Below are 22,083 nucleotides of genomic sequence, written 5' to 3'. Positions count from 1 at the left end.
AGAAGCTGGTCACAGTGCTGGATGCACTGCTCTGGAAGGTGCCTGCTGCTGGAGAGAGGAGCATTTTATGATGTTGACACAGAACTGAGGAGCATCCACACCATGTTGGTACTAAGGGAGATAGGGAAACCACCACTGAGGCAGAGGAGATAAGCCTCACTACCACTAGATAAAAACTAAAGTCATATAGGATGAGAGGAATACTGGTGATGGTGTTTTAAGAAGACCTACTCTTGTCTCCAGCACAGGCCAAAAACCAGTCACCTGAGCAAGAGCATAAGAACAGGACACAAACCACAAAACACTACTTTCCTTACTTCTAACAACGTGACTTTCAGAGCCAAGGGTGGTATCCACTCAATTTAGAAGGTTTTGTTTTCCACAGGCTCACATCGGACACAGGTGGAAGCCAGGCAAACTTTTAGCGCGTCCTCCTCAGCTCGCTGCTTGCAGGAAACGACACCTGCCGCGCGCCTAACGCTCGGCCATTACCTCAGGCGGCGGCCGTTAACGCCCGCCAACCTGCGCACAGTGGGCAGGCGCTTCCCCCCCCCCCCCCCGCCCCGGCGGCCATTACTTAAGGGGAGAAGCCCTCCCCGCCCGTTTTCCGCGGCTACAGGTGACGTCAGCGCCCTGCGGCCCACCCTCTTCCGCCGGCGTAACACATGCGTGGTAAGAGAGGGAGTGTAAGTCTCCATTTTGTGTTCCTTTCCCCCCTCCTCCCGCCCTGCGCCGCTCGCCCCTGCGGCGGGGGGAGGCGGCGGCCGCTCGCCAGAGCAGGGCGGGGAGCGCGGTGCCGCCCTCCGCCGCCGCGCTGGGCGCCTCACGTTGCTTGGGGCGGGGGGGCAGCGGCGCTGAGGGCCGCCCCGCGCCGGCTGTAGCGGCCGCCTCTCCCCTTTCCCTCAGCGGCTGTGGGGCGGCGCGCTGCCTTCCGCCGCCCCGCGCTCAGGCGGGCACCGGGAACTCCCTGGTTTTTCTTCCCCTTGGCTGCACACGCTCTGGAAGCACTTCGCACTGATTTCAGTGTATCACTTGCTGGGGAGCGCTTGGCCGCCCGGCGGGTTTGCGCCGCGCTGCTGTGCGAGGCGGCGCCAGGCGCGCCGGGGCCTGTGCGGAGACCGTGCCGGGAGCGGTTTTCCCGCCTTGTGCGTCCGCGCTCGCCTCTGACCTCCCAAAGATCCCCAGGAGAAGGCGGGGAGCCCACTGTGGGGACAAAAATTCAGGTGGTTAAAGCAAAGCAAAAGCATCACCTTCCTCATGTCCCACCAGAGTGAAAACAGTCATTGTCACAACCTAGTTAATGTTAGAATCGCAAAGAATCTGGCCAATTAATCATGTAGAAATGTACATACAGAGTAGTAACACTGAACTTTTTTTTGAAGTGCTTTGTACGCTTTGTCTGTGTTATCAGTCTGTTACTTCTGTGACCACTACTTTGTAAAGAATTTTAGCTGAACTTGGGTAGCCTGAGTGACAGCTCAAAATATACATAGTAAAACTAGCTGCTTTTTTTTTTTTAAGGATACCATGTGTCTGTGAAGAACAAATTTGTTCTCTAAACTATTAACTGATTTAGAAAAATGGGTTAATAAAATCAGGATGGATGGAGGAATTCTTCTTTCTAGAGAAGAATTAACTTAAATGCAAGCCCTGAGATGCTCAGGTGAGAATTGCTTCCTGGAGGAACAGACAATTTAAGCTTAACTCAACGATTGTTTTTGTGGGGTTTAATGTAAAGAAAAATCTTAAATGATAGTATTCTTTAAAAGATGAAAATGCAGAGTTCAGTTCAAAGAATAATTGTGCACAATGTCATATCTGTAGGCAGATTTCTGGGTAGTTTGTCTTCAAAAATATTGGATGTCAGTGATTCAAGTAAGACATTCCAGAACATGTGCTAAGATCTTGGCTACTTAATTTTAAATTGAATTTTTGAAATGCCTAATGGAAAAACTGCATTAAATACTTCACCTTTTTCCTCAGAGCAGGATGTCTGTTATCTCCCACAAATAGTAACTCCCTTGACTTCATAGCCTGCTTTCATATTCCCCTCAAATGCTTTTTTAGATATTCAGAGTAGTTTTAAATCTTTGAATGACAGCAGAACACCATTCCTATCTTTAAAAGTTACATTCTGTGTGCTGAAAAAGAAATTCTGTGCACATATTGCTTTTTTCATTTGACTGTTGTGTAGAGTGCTCATAAAAGCTGAATTTAGTTCACTTGTCAATTCTGCCACTTACTATGAAACCTTCAGTTCTTACTTCTTTCAGCTTGTGTATTTTTTCCCCCCGTGTAAGATCACTAGGTATTGTTTAGGCAGGAATGTTGCTAGTTTCATTCAATGCGAGCGCTTATCTTTCAGAGTATAGTGCTTCTGGAACAAGTTTTAATTAAATCTCTTCAAAACATGCTGTTTATAATAATGCTATTTTAATTGGTATTATAGTCTTTAGAAAGCCTGAAAGAATTAAGACAGCAACATGTGTAAACTGCACAGCCTACCTGCTTTTTATGCAGAAATTATTTTAGTTGTAGCTGATTCCATTTTTAAGATGCTTGTGTTCAGCTTTTTATAATCCTGTGTTACCTTGGTTATGATTTACATCTCTAGCTCCCAGTGTAATGAGAATGTGTTAATCTAAAGCTGTGGTAAGAGTTGAACACTACTTTGACAGCCTTTGAAAAGTATGGTTGCAGTCTCTATTGCCTTTAATGACCAAGTTAATATTTTTACATATTGGATGTTTTTATTATTTTAAGGAGTTCTTTCCATTTCCTCATATTTTAACTTTTTGATAAATTTGAAAATTCACTTTAATGTTGAAATTTTTTTTATTATTATTATTTTTATTTGTTGAGTTTGTATGAGGCCATACAAATGTTTTCACTTTTTTTCTGAGGGGGAAATTGGAGAATGTGGGGATGATATTAAAAACATTGACTTGGGTTGTCAACTCATATAACTTCATGTTGAGAAGAGGGTTATCCACTTGTCTTGCATATTGTGGCTCTGTATGTATGTTATAGGATTTGTCTTTTTATGATTACAATGCATAATCCTCTCGTGTTCATTTCGTCCGTCACCCGAATCTTTCCATGAACTTGCAGTTAACAGCATTGTTCAGTTTTATAAATGTCAAAGTCATTCTTTCTCCAGTGTGTGGCTACAACTTCATTTATGTAAATTACATTTATTACACATAATTTTGTCCATTTCTGCAAAAGCTCAAAATATTGCCTCTTTGCAACCTTATCAACAACCAGCTTCTGTATAGAATGTCACTGGTGTATGTATAAACAGCTTTATAAAAGTCAGTGCTGTTTCTTATGCACTGGTCCAAATATTGATGTATTGAAGTCTGTAGGAAAACTGTTCTTGATTTCTGCAGCCCAAATTCTAGTATTAGAATGATTCTAAAATGCAAGTTGATTATTCCCAAATCATTTGGTGCTATGTAAACGATGTTTGTGTTGTGTGTTAAGATTAAGTATGTTTATTTGGAACTTAGATTGACTAGCATCATCCTTATTTTCCTCCTCATTTTATAATAGCTTAATTGCCTTGTTTGCCTTACTATGTTTTTTTTGCAGTTGTATTAAATTATTCTTACAGGGCTGCATATTTATTGCTTTGTTAGTTCTGTAAGCTCCAGGAGAAGAGGGGCGCTTTAAAGATGTCTTAGATTATGGTTGTGCTTGTTGTCTTTCTCCACTACACCAGTAATTTATCAAGTAAAGCTGTCAGATTTGTTTGGCACAATGTGTTCTTTGTGCATCCTTGTAACTTATAACTTACATCCTTGTAATTTATGTTTTCTGAGTGCAAACATTACAATGAATACCTAATGCAATTGCTTTTAAAAAACAGAATGGGGAGGAAAAAAGGCCTAACCAAATCTGGGTTTGGTTTATTTGGTGATTAAAATACCTACTGGATGCTTTTTGGTGGTTGAGCCTATATGAGGGGAAAAAAGCTACAGGGTCATTTCATGTATCCATCATAAATACGCATGTCAGTATTTGCAGTCTTTAACTTCTGCATGTTTGTAATTTTTTACAGTGCATTAGTTTCCTCTTCATATGACAGTGCACAAACAAAATAAGGGTTACATTAGGATATGTAAGAAGCAGCTTTGTGATGTTCAGCATTTAGAAAGTTTTACTAGTAAAATGCAACTTGCTTTAATTGAACTTAATTCTCATGCTTTGGCTCTGTAAATGGGATCTAATCCTGTTTGTGACCAACACATCACTTCCTAGGTGATGCAGTCATATCAGTGAGCATGCAATGTAAGTCTGCTTATTTCTCTTAAAAGCCAGTAAATGACTTAGTTGCTGGAAGAGCTTCTGCAGAGGCCCTTAAATAAGGGGAAAAAAGTTAGTCTTCAATTTCCACTGAAAATGGGTATCAGTGTGCGGAACTTCAAGGTGTGGGATAGTGATCAGATGACTAACTACACATTAATAGAACTATTATCTATACTTGGGCAGTGGATTTGCTTTGATCAATGAGTGGAAATTAAGGAATAATCCTTTTTTTTTGTCTAGTTAAACTTTAGCTTGAGGTGGTGTTGAAGAGGAGCTTGATCAGTGTAGCAGTTGTTCAAATACTGGAAAACTGGCGTTCTGGAAGTGCCTCTTGCAGTGATCAGAGTTTTAAAATGGTAGACAGTACGCTGCTGATACTTCTAAGTAAATGCTTTCTTGACCAAGCTCTTCTTTACTGCAGTACTTAAGCATATTTTTTCTCCCATCTTATTTCTCTGGTTTAGGGTGGTGTCACTGGCCAGGTAGTTTAAAAAAAAAGTTCACAATGAGTAGACAAAACAGTGACACAGTTTTGGGGGATTAATTTTTCTTTGTTGAAACTTTATCCATAGTAAAGTCAGCTGCTGATATTGGACCTGTCAGCTTCAGTGCAGTCCCTACTTTTCCAGATCTAAGAAGTTACTTCAGCTTGCTTCTGCTGGTTGTTCTGTTTCAGGTTACCGTACTGCTTTTGGAGTAGAAGGCAGTCAAGATGTATTGTTACTGTATTTCAAGCATATTCTACTTGCAAATGTGTGTAATGAAGACCAAGTAGTATAGAACTTGTTTTTTAAAAATACTTGAAATATTTAAAACTAGGAAATAAGGTAAAAGTAATACTTAAGCACTGACTCCAATAAAGGGAAAAGCTTGGGAGGGAATATTAGCTGCTGAATAAATGTTGGTGCATTCCCATTGGCCCTGGTGCTGCTATTCTAGCAGAACCTCTTTCATCTGTAGCTTATAGTTTATACTCACTTCACATGTACACAGAGAAATTGTCATACAGGTTCAGAATGCTGTTTTGTGAAGTGAGAACTTCTAGGAATCGCTTATAAAGCTTAAAATAATTATCAGTGCAAGTCCTTAGTGTAGTCAAACACTTACTTGCTGAAAACCAAATAGATGTTATGGTCAGAAACTCCCTGATAATTTTCATTCTGTCACTCTTTGGAAGGAACTTGGAAAGGTCAGGCATATTTTAAGTCAACCTTAGATGGATATAATGGCATAACTTCAGGCAGATCATGCCTCGCAAGGTGGTGATTTAAAGAGTTCAAGAGGGGTCATTGATAGCTAACACTGCTTTTTTTCCTATATTAAAAAGCAGATATGCTTTATTGTGTATCTCTTTTAGGGATCAAGCATTACATTCCTTTGTACCATCCAGAAGCAAGAGTATCCCTGGATGGTATAGAGGTTTGGGTAGTGCCAAATGCCATAAAAATTTGATCTCAGCACCTTCAAAAACACTCTCATTCAAACATTTAAAATTACAATATAAGTTTGCAAAATGATAAAATGCTTCTAAAGCATACTCTTTTTGGACATGGCATAGTTACTGTAATAGTCAACTTCAAAAATAAGTAGACCTAGGTGAAAAAGCTGTTTTTAACAGCATGAGCAAAACAGAAAAAAGTTCTAGTTGTTACAGGTAAATAAACTTTTTGATTTTAATTTGTATTCGTGTTTTTTCTCCCATCAACAGTTTTCACTGAGATACCTAACATTCCTTGTATAGCTCATCAGACTTGCAATGTAATGCAACTATCTCAGTAACTACATTTATCAGCTTCATGTTAATAGGTAGCCTCAAAGTACAGGCTTCCCGTATTGGCCTGCAGTGCTGCCTCTTATTTTATCAAAATGCTGTGACTTAGTTCACTGAGTCCAAAGAATTTTTAGTAATTCTTCTGAAGATAAATATTTTTAGCATTAGCATTTGTACAGATTTAGTGAGGTCTTAAGTAGCTAAGTCTTGTGTGTCTGATAGGTATTGGCCTTGGAAAGTGCTCTGTTTTTTAGGAAGTAATTATACAGTGAGTTGTTGGAGTAGTTTACATATGTCAAATTTAATTAGTTTTAAAAATTGTTTCTGAAATGTTGGAGAGTAAGGCTTTAAATTGGTATAGGGCTGACATTTGGCACTAAGTATGCATATTTGTCCTGTTTACATCAATGGTATTATGCAAATACTGAAAATTAAGTCCCTTCTAAACTGTTTTGCTGGATTTGTTTGTAAACGTTAGTTGAAAACTAGGATAATAAAGGCATGTTGGAAAGTGCTAGATAATGTACAAGGCTCAAATTTGGATTTAGCTAGTATTAAGACTGGAAGTCAGTGTTCTGTTAATGAGAACAATATAATGATTCCTTGAACTGATGCTATATAAAGTATTCCAGGAGTCTTTTCAGATGTGGAAAGCACTTTCAAATGACACCTTTTTTTATGGCCACTAAAATGAAGTGGGGCTCGTTTTCCTGTGTTGTTTTTTTTCTTTTGGTGTTTTGGGTTTTTTGATGATGTATCTGATTCTTACTAACTTTTGGTATTCCACTTTGAAAAAATTCATTAACTTTATATACCTTACTTGTGATCTTGGGTATCCAATGAATCAAAAAAACCGGCTTCATTGCATACTTATTTAATATACAGTAGCAGAGCAACCAAACTGATAGTCTTTAGATCCCGATGTGAAAAGACTTTGAAATTACACTTGCAGAGAATTGTATGTCTCCCTCTTATTTCTTATGCTGGGACATCTCCTAATGATTTAAGACTTTGAGTCTCTTCCTACTGCATGTTTTGTTGTTAAATATTTAAGAATTATATGGTCATAATGAATACTACTTCAGAATACCAGAATTGTTTTCATTACAGAGAAGTTTTCAGGTCAAATTTGACTTTTAAACATTCAGTTTCAGAAGGAAAAGGGGGAGGGAGGAAGCTTGCCTGAATATAAGGTTTATAAATATCTTCAGTCATTTTTGTTTAGGCAGGTGTGTTGCTGAGGAAAATGTGTACTCTTGTTTGATGCATGATGAGGGGCATGTATTTATGGAGAAACCAAAATATAGGTGAGCACACTTCAAATCAGTGAAGAGCTAATTTTCTACATAATGTTACACTGGAATATTCTATGACCCTGGACTACAGCCTCTGTTACCATGCAAGCTTTCACAGATGTATTTAAATTATCATGAAATTACAGTTTTGTGAAAAGTTGACTGCCAAACTGTTGCTTTTTTGTCATGGCATGTAGATGATGACTAGTATTTTTGGTTCAGTTATCATAACAGACTTATGTAAAAATAGCCATTTGCCTATTAAATCTACTATTATTATTTCCATATGACTTCTGCATTTTACTTAGCTCAGTGTAGCTAGAAAACTCATTGTTAAGTTGTCCTACTTAGCACTGAGCTGAAAGAGTATTCTTAGCAATTGTACTGTAGTAATTAAACTGTTCATTGTGGGATGCTAAGTAGTTACTGGTCTGTAACTTTTTAATGTAAACTGATTACTCTTTTCAGTTAGTGTATAAGTGGATGCTAGATGCTGGATTAAAACAGGAAACATGTAATAATGGTTTGATGTTCATGCAGTGTAGTAAAGAACCTTATTGTAGTTTTTCTTTTCAACTTGCAACAGAAGTTGATGTATTTTAAACTTAAAATAGTTCGTATTAGCATGGATATTTTTATAAGAGTAGTCAAATGGAAAGGCTTTTTTAGGAAAACAAATTTTTAGTGTCTTTATATGCCTAAAGATGTAGGCAGTTTTAAAATTTGAAAAGAAAATACTGAAGTAGAGAAGGTTTATCCCCTGTTTCAGTTTGACAGCCATTTTCCTTTTTTCTAGTGTAATGTTAGTTTTTCTGAGATGCTATGTATGTATGCATAACATGCATGTATGTAAGCATCCTTCGTACATTGAAAACATGAGTATGAAGACAACATTGAAAAATGGATACAGAAGAGACAAGCATCATATATCATTCAGTGAGTGTTTTCTGCTTATTCTAAGACCCACATCTTAACAATTCTACACTTCTGTATATTGACTGTCTGATATAAATACCAGTAACATTTTCATTCAACATGATCATAAGAAACCACCTATTGTACAGCTGTTAACTCGCAAATATTTATTCTAGTATACTACTTCAGGTAATGTAGATACTTTAGGGCAAATGGATGACAATATAGCCTTTTCATGTAAGCATTGGAGTCAAAATTGCATGCATCTTTAGGAAGACTTATCATACAAATGACAAAGAATAAGTCTTATGCTGTTGCCAGATACTTTGCCGCTTTTGGACTAGCATCTAGAAGGATATAGACCATACAGACAACTGGAGTTGCCGGTACAGTGTCAGCTGTACTAACATGGACTGAGTCTCTGTATAAACCACTGCCGGAAGTGCTCAAAGACAAAGGTGGGGAGGACAGTTTGCTGGGGGAGGAGGGGGAGTGAATGACATCTGTACTTGTAAGACTAACTTCTTGCTATGCCAAGGTAAGAAAGAGAGTTCAAGTTTTGAGTCTGGCTACATGGGTCTGTCTAGAAGCACTTATGTAATCATGTAACTAGAAGTGATTAAAAAGCTTCTTCTAAACTGCCTGTTAACTGAGAGTGTAAGCACCCCTGCTTTTTAAGGGCAGAGACAAACTGTGAGATTCAGCCACTACTAAAGGTAGGACTTGGTAACAGAAGCTTTCATTTCTCAGTTTTTTTATTTTTCATAACATAGCCAGCTCAAGGAATTCCAGGTCAAGCAATTCCATCTCAGCTGCTGGCTTCCTTTCCCCTGTGTAACAAGTCTGTTATCCTGATACAGCTGTTTCTGGGATTGTGTAGTGAATCGGAGCAGTGGAGGGATCTGAGTAAATTGGCTATACAAAGAAGAATTATTTTTAGCCTTGATAAACCTGAGAAGTTATTGTTCCAATTCACTGCACACCCTACAGGCAGTTGCTCACACGCTTGAGCTTTCACAGGAATTGGAGAGAGAAGTGGGAGTTACTTTAGATGGGAAGACTGCTACCCCTCTGAAGAAGAAAATTGTGCTTGGAAACGTGAGGTAACTGAGTGCTTATCCTCTGAACCACCCCAGATTTATACTGCAATACTATGGATAAAAAGTGCTCCTCTCTTTAGGCATTGTCCCAACTGAGGTGATAAGGGATAACTTCTAAGCAGTGTCTTAGCTGTAATCATACCTATACAAATGCTTCCATCAGTTCGGTAGGCTTGTTTGAACCAGTTTGACTGTGATCCAAAGTGGACAGTTAATGTTGCTTCACATTGAAAAAAATAAATATATGTAATTGTCCATTTTGATTTTTAAGGCTGTTAGGAAAAAAATTAAACTGTAATTAGAGAAAAACAATTTTAACTAGTAACCAGGTCAAGGCTGGGTTTCTTCAGTCTAAATTTTCTTATGGATATTGAAAAAACAGGTCTTAAGGGGAAGAGAACTACTGTTGACTGAACTGGGCTTTCACTGAATGTGCAGTTCAACCAAGTATTGCAGCTTATTTTTTGAAATTGTCTGGTACATCTATTTTATAGAAGCCTTCTTATTCCTTTAATGATGTGATTTAACTTTTTTTCCCCTAGAATCTGGTAAACATTTATAGCTTAGAGCTTTTATGAGTGGAAACTGTAGTAATTAGTGGTACCTGTAGGCTTGTAATACAGGACTGCCCTGTCCTGCCCCAAACAAATCAAAGCAGGAGTTTATTTTAAAGTGTGTAACTTTAATATCATGTTAATAAATTGCAGTATAATAACATACAGTCATAGATTATTTAAATATTTACAATTTTATCAGCTTATTGTAATGTTGAATTGCTTTCAGTGTCAGGAAATTGGGCCTTACTCAAGTTTGAGTTTCTGTAATGTTCATTTCCATATGCTAGGTCTCGTATGCCCTTGTTTGCAAGGTCAGAATGCTTTATTTTGCCAGACATCTCTGTAAGTGTCTGTACACAACGATCAGCTCCCTTCTCAACCTTCCTGATAAGCTGAATAAATTAAACTCCTTATTAGAAATAGATGAGGATATCAGATAGCTGTGGTACAAGACAAGTTCTAGGATAAAACTCATGGTGGGTGAAGAGGGGAGAAAGACCAAAACAATTTTGCAGAGGAGGAATGTGCTATAATCAAAACGGGGTTGGTTGGTCTACAACAAAGTCAAATGATGAGTTGGTGGCAGAGACATGGTGGATTGTCGTGGATGTCTTGTTCTGGAGAACTGCCTAGTCCCTGATCCTGCCTTGATGGCTGTTAGCTCTTGGCAACGCTCAGCTGGCTTACAAACTGTGTTCTGTTGCTTATTGCCTTGGAGCTTATGTCAAATGTTAAGATATTTGCTCTTAATGGTCTGAGGGTGGATAAGGTGATTAAATTCTATCTTTAGAAACAGGCTTGACTCCCATGGCTGCCAGTAGAAATTGCTCAGGTAGTAGTGGTTCTACAAGGAAACATCCAATATATAAAATTCAGTTGAGATATGTATTGTTACGAACTTGTGTTGTGAAAAATATTTTTGTGCTTTCTTTCAAGTTGTTTTAAGATCTAAGTGCTTTGTTAAACTGAATCTGCTTTGTAAATGCGAATAAGTTAAGCTTTGAAACCTAGTAGTCTAGAAATCTTGAGTAAAAACTAAATTAATGAGGACCTTTGTTCCATTCTTTTTTCTTCTCTCAAAAGAACCAAAGTGAAAACTAAGTATTTTACAAGTGCTTTTGGTTGGCTGTGGTTTACTCTCCTACTGTGTTTTCCAGCTTGGGCAGAGCCTAATTGTCACTGGAAGGTCTAAGCTGGAAATTGCACATTCTGAATCAGAATAGTTTTCAGCTTTCTGTTAACTCTTTCCATTTCATCAAGCATCAGTAATACAGCTATACTTGCAGGAAATTCGTATGGGGCTTGCATGATATGCAGTGCTGCTTTGGTAGTATTTCAAAGTACTGTAAGCAGTAATCAGTTCTGGTGGTTGACACGGTGGTGGTTTATAATTCTCTTCATAACATTTGATCTTCCAAACAGAAGGTATTGTCAACTAGTTTCAACTAAGGCTAAATCATGTTTAGTTCTGAATTCCCCTTTTGGTTTTTTGTTTTTGTCTTTCTCCCTAGCTCTGGAAGTCTAAGATAATCAACACAGCCTGTGATGCTACTGTATACTACATGACCATAGAGGGAACCATTGGCCACTGTTATTAAAATCAATTTTTTGTGTGTGAAACCTAAAACTATCTTTTAGGTATAAATGACTTATTCTGAGGTATCAGGTCTTCAATTTAACTGACAGAAATCTGTGCCAGTGTAACTGGCAGAAAGGGCTTATCTCTCTGGAGCCCTGTTGTATAGCTTAAGCTGAGCATTCAGGGAATAGAATTTCAGGGAAACCTTTCTTGAACCTGAGACTTGGGGCTCTTGGTTATGTCCAAAAAGTTAGAAAATGCTTTTATTTTGGTAAAGTGCCTTCTTTTCTTAAGTAGTTTTGTCATCTGTTTGTTGCTAGGTGCAAAATGAGACAGATTAACACTGTGCAAATCTGAATAAAATTACCTGTGCTGTTTCAAAGGTCAGGTGCACTCAGTGAATTTGCTTTCAAATTATTTTGTTTATTCTGTGTACGTATGCATCTTGAGCTCTATAAAGGTCAGGAGAGGAGACTCATTTTGGAATTTAAAGAAGTTAGGTTTTTATTGCTGCTAACCCTTGTTAGTTTCTTTTGAATTAATGAAAATTGGTTTCCTTGGTTGCCTGTTTTTTTATTTTCTGTCAGTTTTATTTCCCTAGTGAAGTTCACTTGTAACTATGAGGTCCATTCCAAACTAAAACAGTAATGCGCCTAGTTTTTTAAAAGTATATATGATAGTTAAGTAAATATGACAAAGTAGAGTGCTGTTGAACAGCTTCAACTTCAGGTTTATTGGCTTTTTGGCTTATTTCATGCATGTGACAGGTTAGTGTTTTCCTAGCTAAAATAATTTATTTAAAGGATAGTCAGTATTTAACTGACTCTTGTCACAAGTGGTTTAATAAAATAGGGGAGTGAAATCCCTTAGAATTTGTAACAGTCCTGCTTATTAACATTCAGGAGGAATAATATAACCACAAAAGGATTTGTGTGCGAGTCAGTGAAGCATAACTAATTGCAGTTTTCAGTCACAGAACCAAGAACAGTCAGTACAACAGCAGGCCTCTATTAAATACATATTTCTATCTGCCTTGACTTCCTTAATGATAACTCCTAGGAAAGATGAGATTTTCAAAACATGAATAATTTTTTTCACTTAAGTGTGAGTACTTTTTTCAAAGTTTACATTCACTTTGAAAGTCTTAAACTGTTGAACCAAATCAGTTATTTGTCTGTCAAAATCATTGACATATCTTTTCTGATTTTGGGAGATGAAATCTGAATAAGGCAGAACATGTGTTAACTGAATGAGCATAATATGAAAAACTTATCCAAAAACTGTTTTAGTGCACATATTGGTTGGACGTATTTTGCAGCTATGTGAAAATTTAGATAATTATTTGGAGTTCTTTTTTTATTGGTAAGAATACAAATCTCATCTAGTGAGCTTGCAGCTCTTTCAGTGATAAATAGGTGTCTGTCTTGCTACAGCACTGATCTTCCTTGCCAAAGATGAATTTGAGATATACTCAATCCGCACTTACTTCAGCTCCTGTAGACATAACCAAGCTATCTTGAATACTAGTAGCAGCAGCAGGTCCATGACAGCACAGATGCTCATGTTTTTAAAAAAAAAAAAAAAGAAAAAGGCAGTAGTAAACAGGGTATTTGGCCAGGTGCTGCTGTGGCTTCTGTACCACTGGTACCCAAGTTGACTCTAATTTCATATGGCAGTCAATTGACTGCTGGGTAGACATCCTTCTAAAGACTGACATAAAAGGGTGATGAGGCCTAGACTATTAGTGATTTTACTTGTGGGAGGTTTGCCAAGATGCTACTCCTGCTTTGAGGCTCTTATTTTTCTTGCCTGCTTCTTCCTAATTAGTATAATTCATAAGTTTCCCTTGACTGATTGCTGTTAGTAGCAAGCGTTTTCTTTTCTCTTTGCCTAAATGTCCTCAAAGAGAGATGTGTCAGCTTTTCCTCAATATTAATGTTTGAATTCTAGTCCATTAGATAGCTCTAGTGCTTGTACCTGTTGTGATGTATCTGTTCCAGTGCAGCACCTGAAGCAGTAGTGATGGGAAGTGATGTTATGGGTCTTCTGTGATTTTGCTGTTAACCCTGACAATATGGTTTTATTAAACTAAAATCAAAATAAAAAAATAGAAACTCGTAAGATATTTAAAGTACAATTTAGAATCTAACACAGAAAACATATAAAACTCTCACATGTTTGATTACTTAGGATGCTCCTAGTCGCATGAAGCCTTATCTTAGTTTTTGTTTTTTCAGTTTTCAGAAAAAAATCACCTTCTAGTATTGTGACATTAGCACTCTTCATGTCCCATTAACTGTGATGTGTTAACATGATTTATTTTTAAAGGACTTGATTAGTTGGAATAAAATCTCTGTATGATACATTTATAATGGTACATGGACAAGCTGTGAAGTTTATCAGAATCAAAGATGGAGTATCAGTATGTAAATTGGAATCTAGACTTATGCTAGTTCAGGTGAGAGGGAGAAGGCTAGAAAAGAAAAGGTAGAGTGAGAAAATATTTTCTTTGGAAGAAGATTAATACTAACTTTAGATGAGGATGATATGCAAGACCTAATGTTGCAAATAATCAGAATTAGAAATGGATGATTATCCACAACATCTGCTTTACAAAGAATACTTCGAATAATTCTTAAAGCTTCAAAAATTAGTTACTTATTTTCTTCTTTCCCAGCACTAATGTGCAACTGAACTCAGTAACTTCCATAGTTTTACAGATAATGAAACCAGTGACAATCTCTGAACTTTCTGAAATACACAAAACAGCTCTTGAAGCATTTGGGCTTGTTGATGGATTCCTGCACTACGAGGTGTTGATGGATTCCTGTGCCATGTATCCTGTGAGACATCCTAGAAGCCCTAGAGTAGGGGATACTTAGTGCTTTGTACTTTTTTTATTGTTTGAAACTTGAGACTAGAGAGACTGTGTGTGAAAACTTGGTATATGGGTATATAGTCACAGATTCTGGTCTCTGTATGTATGTTACAATGTTCACTCTGTAGTCCCATACTTTCCCATTTTTCACCCTTTGTGGTATTGTCATTAGGAAGCTTAGAATGGAGATTTCTTGTGGTATGAGGATAAATTCCTAGATATAATGCTGTAATGGATGATTTCAAATTGATATAGCTTTATGTCAAAATAAAATAATGAGTTTGTGGTATTTGAGGTCTTAAACCTTCAAGCAGGAAATAGCAATGAAAGCCTAGAATGCAAGAACAGTAATAGACACAGTAATCAACTGGTGGTGTTATTAAAGAATAAATCCAGATCCCAGTGAAGCAAATGCAGATGTGTGCTGTTGACTTGATTAGCATTGGGGTTTATCCCAGGTCATTTCTCTGCTTTAATCAAAATGGTGATATTTCAGCAAAAGAGCTTTGCAGTTGCTCAGAAAAATGGTGATACTGGGGCTGATTTCATAGATGCTACTTTTGAAGTAGCAATATTTCTTTGAGAGTTATTGCATATTTAATTATCTTTGCATACATATTAGGACTATTTTGCTTAAGTTGCTTCTAGTGTAAATCAGCATTTTGATTGGGAAGTAATCGGCAAAACTCTAACAGGGTAGAAATAGGTCTAATGAGCAGTGGATGCTTAACGTGAAAATGGTTGTGTGTTGCAACTGAGTGTTTCAGCCTGTAAACTTGTGGCTGTTCCAGTGGGCACTTCTGATTTATGCAGTGTGTTCTGCAGATGTGTTGTGCAGCGTGCTGCGGGACTCTTACACATCACATATACTTTCAACTTCTGCTGCCTACGTACTACTAACAGGAGAAATCTTTCTTCTGCTTTTGAATTGTTCCATCAAAAACAAAAATATATGTAAAACATGGAAGTAAATGAGACTGAGAACAAGCATTATTCATTCTGTCCATATGTGTTATGCGTTTAAGCTGTTATCCATTTAGGCTTAGATACTGATAATACTATAAATTGAAATAGTAAAGAATTTGAGCTCCAATTTATTTTAGAGTATATAGACTGTCTGTATTCTCCAGCTTTTTCTCTGAACTTCCTATAGAGAGAGTAAAGTATTGCTAATATTGATAAAAACCAAACATACAAATTGGGTAAAAAAAATCTAATACTGTTGTTTTTAAATAGCTTCTCATAAGCACTTAAGATTCTCATTAGTCCAACATCAGAAGAGTAATGAATATTAATGAATGAGATCAAAGACAAATTTAAAAATCAAAGCAAGTAAACAACAATTATTTTTAAAAATTATGTAATAGTCAAATTTTTAACTGCACAAAAACATATGCATCTTAACAGCTGCATGAAGCTGAATATTTTCCTGAAAATTGTTATGCTAAACTACAAAGGCAGTTACATAACAAAACAAAAACATGCATCAAAACATGAAATATTTATTTTTGAATGTATAATATTTAAATACTTATAAATTCAGCAGTCTGATTTGTTACTGAAGATGGTATGGTCTTAGTGGTTATCTATGACAAATCAGAATTTTTACTGACTATATAACACTTTCTAAGTCAGGTTTTAGCTGGGTAGTTAAGCATAGAATCATAGCCAGGTTTCATACCTCTTTTTTAATTTTATTTTTACTTGCATGTAAAAGAATCTGCATAATTCGGATTTGAATATGTGGTGTTTGCTAACCAGTGGGCCATCCAAGGGCTGGGTCAGAGTTTATAAAATTTGATAGGTAATTTTTAATTTTTTTAATTATACTCACGACTTTTTGGAAGCTGAAGTTCTTTTTTATTTAGTCTGTGTTACATATCTGCAATGAGCATGTGTCCCCTTATATATGCAGGAAAACACAGGGCCTGTATGGCTGCTTATAGCTTTGCTATTCAGTAGCAGAATGAAACTTCCTAGGGTTTTTTTAGTTTTGCTGCTGCTTTCTAGAACCTTGTTCACAGTAAACAAATTCTCACTTGAATGGAGGACTCAAAAGCAGATGCTGAAGGAGGAATAAGGATGGCAGGAACAGCCAGCTAACATACTGAGCAGGGAGCTGTAAGCAACAAGTAGAAATAGAGAATGTTTTTCCCTTTTAGAAGTAACATGGAAATTGGATGGATAGCCCTTCATTATTAGATATGTTATGAAATTTATAAAAATTGAAAGCTGGTGCATTTTCTGAAAAGGAGCCTTGCACCCCGGTTGAGGTTTATTGCCTCAGATGCTATTTCTGAGGTTAGGCGGCAAGTGTGAAACTTCAGTCTGTCCTGGGGAATGAGTTAAGGGGTATGCAGATGATTTGTGAGGGGACAGGTTAACAGAAGGTAATGCTTACATGGGAGGGAGAAGCACTGAACTTCAGAGAAGGATGGGATTTTGAAGGTAATGTACCTAGCTAAAATAGGAATGTAGTGAGTAAAAAGCGTGAAGAAGGTAAACTGTGTAAAGAAAGATGAAAAGGGCATACTGGTAGGAGGACATGTATACTGAAATTTTTTCAGGGAAGGACTTCAGGGAAGAAAAGAGAAAAGGGTAAAAGCAAGTGAAGCTAAACAGGGAGGGGGAAAACAATGGAAAATGTGTAATGCATTAATTAAGCTTTTATCAAGACTAAAATTAATGTGAATGTTCATCGTAGTACAAAGTAAATAGCATGCAAGTCTTCTAATGTACAGAAGCTGTAGCATAAGAGACAGTTATTTCTGTAGCCCCTTTCCCATCCTCCCCAGGGGTCTGAGTATGTGTTGATACTGTTTAAGGTGTCTGTCTCAGTAAAATTCTCTTGGTGGGAGAGCACTGATTTTTCTGCTCTTAGTGTCTTCTGTTTGAATTTTGACTCTTTCATGTCATTCTTCTGGAAATCAGTGTTGTAAAAATATTTCCCTGTGTGCTGGACTGACCATAGGGTAGGTTAGCTCTCTGGTAAATTCTGGTGATGTTCTTTAGGATTCTTGGTTATCCAAAGTCTTGCCCAGCGTGTTGTGGATAACATAGTTTTTTGTGAACTTGTATGCTGATATCATTTCTTTTTCCCTCTGAATTCAGCTGTCTCTGGCTTGCTTGAGTCCCTCCTGAGCACCTGTCAGTGTTGCGTTGTGTGACAAGCAATTTATGTTAAGGAATGTGAATTTGGTGCATTTAACAATAGTTTGGTAGGTTTTTTACTGTCATTTACACAAAATTCACACTCATGGATGAATGAGAGCCTCTCTTATACCCTGCGAGTGCAGCATATGAGTGATTTCTGATGTTGTATTTCAAAGTGGTTTTTGAACAGTAATATGGTGAGACTGTTGTAGTAACTCAGGGATAAAAAATGGATGCCACTCTTAACTCCAGTTGTCCTCCTTGATAACTTTTCTTATTTGCACATGATTATACTGTGTTTTATCCTCTACTGACTCCTCCATTAACTAAAGGAAGATAAAACCCTCCAAAATCTGTTCAGCTAGAATCCTTTCTTGCCACGATGCCAAATTCTGAACCAAATGATTTCCCTGCTCCTGGCCTTCTCACTGGCATGAGAGAATCAGGGTTGAGCACTGTCCCTTACCAGAGCACTGCACTGCTACAAGAGGAACTCTGTCACCCTTCAGTTTTGGGCTGGAAGTTGCAAATTTTTAGCTTGGAAGGAAAGGACAGCAAACTTCTCTTCCCTCCTCCCCCCCCTCTCCCCCCCCCCCCAACTAAATTTTTGGAGTGGGGAGATTTGTGGGGAACCAAATTAGCAAAGGACTTGGGGATTCTTAATGGATATTGGGAAGGGAAAGAGGAGTGATGGTCACTTGTGAGTCTCTAGAAAAGAGCGTGAAGATCAAGTCAGACTCCTCTGCAGAGGAAGCTTAAAGTAGATTTTGACGAGGTTATGAGGGATCCCTCACAAGGCCTACAACAGGCTGCTCGTGGAGTTCAGGGAAGGGCTAGCTTAATTTATATATGCTGCTTGAAACCTGAGAATGAAAACTTGTTATTCAACCTTACTTACCTCAAGTAGCTACAAGTATTACAACTTTGGACCAGGGTAAATTACAACATACCAGTGCAAAGGGGACACTGGAGAAGCTATCAGATTTAATACTGTGAAGCTTAATAGGCTGGGAGTTTGCATTTGACCACGACTGCATCCGTGATTTGAGCTTGACTTGAACTGTCAACTCAAATCAGTGAAATACTGAGAAGGAAATTAGGTATTGATGCCTTCACTTCTATTGTTTCCTTGTACAGTGTCAGTGCATTGGCACAAAAGGAAGTAAGTGCATGTGTCAGGACAGATGATTCTGTTAAGGAAAACTGTTCTGAATGTGAACAAATAAAGATGCTGATGGTAAAATATTAGAGCAACGTCAAAACTATCTTCATCTTAATGTCTACTTTTACAAATGTTATTTTAGATCTGGCATGTAGCATGATGTCTATACAGCTGTGCAGATGTCTGCAGTTATTTAAACTGAGCTGTGCATGCTAGTAGTATTGCATGGCATAAGTATCATCACAGTATAATCAAATGAAACTTCAAAGCTTTATGGAAATAATTGGAGTAGATTAAGTATAATTCATCAGCTCTCTTTGTTTGCTATCATTCATTTAGTAATTCTTTTATTCTGTTGAACTAAAAAACCCTGAAGATGTTTATTTCTGTATGAGATGATTTAAACACAACAGTTATAAGAATAAGGTTTTTTACTCTTGTTGTTTTTCTTCTGAATTTTTGTTATATATAATGCAATTTTTTTCAAATCCTGTGAGGATTTAAATTAGCTTAATCCCCAAAGGCCATAATGAAAATATTACTCCAAAGGCACAGATCCAGTGGTGCAACACAGGGAGGTGTTCTGCTTGTGAATTACACAGTCCCTGTGGGGAATAGTGATATTTGACAGTTCTTTTGAGATTCCTGCAAACTTTAATGGCATTGTAGGACTCGCGAGGATTCTTCTAATACTTTCAAAGTAACAGTTTTATTTTGATCCTAGATATAAAGCTAATAGTATCTAACAGCTTTTAGTGTCACTGAATCAAGTTCCTCAAGCAGAAGGAACAGCTGACATCCTGTTTTGAAGTGACTGTATGTTTGACCCAGTTCCACAGCAGTGGTGTCATCACAGCTGTATCTCGCCACTGAGTCCTGGGGGCTGACAGGCGGAACGAGTTGCTGCGGCTCACATAGCTCATCTGTCACACTGAGCAGCCTGCGGATTTCTAGTATCTGAAGGAAACGTGAAGAGAGCTTCCCCTCTCAGCAGAACGGGCACCCCCTCCCCAATAACAGTGAATGCAATGCTGGAAAAATTGGGGATGAAGATGTTTCCAGAGATGCAAATATAAACCACACGTATTAAACAGTTTGTGGAAAATCTCCAGGTACTAGATAAAAGGCTTTGGATTACATGAGAAGTTAACTTCCAAAGAAGGCTTGTGGCTACCTTATCTGAAAAGAGAGATGAAATGCTTTCGTAGTATCTTTAAGACTGTATGCTGTAAACTGTTTTATAGTTCAGTAGGCCAGTGACAGTGGCCTCTAACTTCACAGTGAGCACACTCTTAGTATTTGAAATGTGTGAACTTTAATGGAGATCATATTGTATCTTCCCAAAATAGTGCAGCTGGGAGTTCTGTACACTGTAGGCCAAATATCTTGCCATAATTTCAACACAAAGATCTTTGCAATTCTGTGATGAGAGCAACATTATTACAGGGCATTGAATGTGTGCAAGCTGCTCTTTAAAGTTCATATGCAATTGGCTTGACTGCTATACTTTGCAATGACTTATTTTATTCTGCTTTTTGACAGTATTAGCAAAAGTAACATAAAACAATACTTAGTAAATGTTGATTACAATTTTTCTCTTTCCAAAGATAGGAAGAAGTAGTTTTTTAGTCCTTCAAGTCTGATATACCTATTAATGTTTCTGTATTACCACAGTAACGTTTCACAGTACAGCAACTGTCAAATTGTGTTATCTAACTTAAGATATGGAGACAAAGTGATCAAGAGTAGTGCTCCATTTAAGACTATTTGGTTAGTTGTTACAGGAAGTACATAACACTAGTTCACATTCACTTGAATTTGGTTATTAAGCTTTGGAAATTCCATTCAGCCAAATATTTTTGTTAACAATAATATACAGTTTAACTCTTCTGACTTAAATTTGGAAAATAAGTATGTACTTAATTGATCCTTGCTTTCTTCTGTTGTAATCACTTAGTATTTTCCTTTGGCCTAATCCCCTCCAGCATTAAGGAACCATTCCTACTAATGCATACAAAAATACTTAGCTCTTATGTACTGCTAATTTTGGTGACTGCAGCAAGAATATGCACTTCTGGCATTATGCTTGCGAGATTAAAAGAGCAGGCTTGTAACCTTAAAGTTCTCTTATTGCTTTTTTAATACTACTGTGAATTACCTATTTTAATTTGCATCAACTTGCATCTAATTATATGTGCACTTGACTGATTTAAAATTTTAAATTATTTTAACTGCAAAACTGAGCACAAGTGTAACTTTAATATGGAAAAATAATCTTGCTATATTGTGGTGTTTTCCTCTTTTGCTCTTTAGAGAATGTTTCTTTGAATCAATGTGTCAGCTAGCTGTACGAATTGCTGTGGCTATTGTATGTAATGTTTCCAGATGCACAAGTGTAACTTTATTTGGCTTAAAAAACAAAACAAAACACCCTGAAACCCCACTTTTGTGGAATTGTTTTAATTTTTTAATTAAAAAGAATGATGCTGCTTATAAATGCTTATCTATTACTGCTATAAACATACAGCACCTTAGCCATGTCTGTTGTTCATACCTTAAATTTTCCACATGTGGATATCATTATTTCTTTATAATTGTTTAATTTTGTTTTGCTAAAAACCCTTCTTCTATCATGGTAGTAACTAGATTCAGTGGAGGTGGATGTAGAGGGGTGTTTAGAAACTCAACTAAGCTTAGGGCTGATGATCATTTGAGGATGGTAGTGAGGCTTTTGTGGAGAAAATGGTGTTATAAGGTAGACGGATCAAATCTTTGCTTTAACAACCACAAACTGGCCTCTATTTTTTCCAATAAGAATGTTTATGGCAGGCCACAAGCAAAATGATCTGTATGTTGCACTAGTCAGAAATACTGTCAGGTATTTAAGAAAATGTGATAGATTACACTGGGGGAGAAGTCTGTTTAATACTGACTTTTATTCAAAATGGTGCTGTATGAAAATCTTCAAAAGGAATACATCACCTGATATTTTCATTAAGGAAATGATGAACCAAACCTAAGCAAGAGCAGGACTGTGGAATGTATGACCCATGTATGAATTAGAAAGATATAAAGCCCAAAGATATTTATAGATTCAGTGGAAGAGAAGGGGTCGTTGTGTAGTGGTAGATGGACATGTGAATTACACAAGATCTGAGAAAATGAGGATTGTGTTTATCATATCTAAGGGGATGTCAGTGTGTCTGCCCATAACCCTATCAGTGATAAAATGATTACAATACTCCTTTGGGAGATACCAGTCAATATGACTATCATAAAGTGCAACAACTGCTGATGACAGTGCAGCTGACGAGTTCTGTGGATAGCTTAGAGCTGTGATAAAACACCAAGAAAAATGCCAT

At 37.3% G+C, this 22,083-nt stretch overlaps 1 protein-coding gene across 6 annotated transcripts in view; it reads left to right on the top strand.

The window, feature by feature from the left end:
• Positions 1 to 613: 613 nt before the first annotated feature.
• Positions 614 to 22,083, top strand: part of FHIT (fragile histidine triad diadenosine triphosphatase) — a 624,994-nt gene continuing 603,524 nt past the window's right edge. For 3 of the 6 annotated variants that reach the window (XM_067303611.1, XM_067303610.1, XM_067303620.1), the window contains exon 1: positions 625 to 686. The gene's annotated coding sequence lies outside the window, so the exon portion shown is untranslated. Of the gene's footprint in view, positions 687 to 22,083 lie in introns of all 6 variants that reach the window. The other 3 variants (XM_067303616.1, XM_067303613.1, XM_067303617.1) reach the window with 3 other exon arrangements.

The sequence above is a fragment of the Apteryx mantelli genome, chromosome 12, assembly GCF_036417845.1.
Source record: "Apteryx mantelli isolate bAptMan1 chromosome 12, bAptMan1.hap1, whole genome shotgun sequence".
Lineage (NCBI taxonomy): Eukaryota > Metazoa > Chordata > Aves > Apterygiformes > Apterygidae > Apteryx > Apteryx mantelli.
The sequence above is the reverse complement of the archived record's forward strand: the minus strand, read 5'-3'. Positions and strand labels throughout refer to the sequence as shown.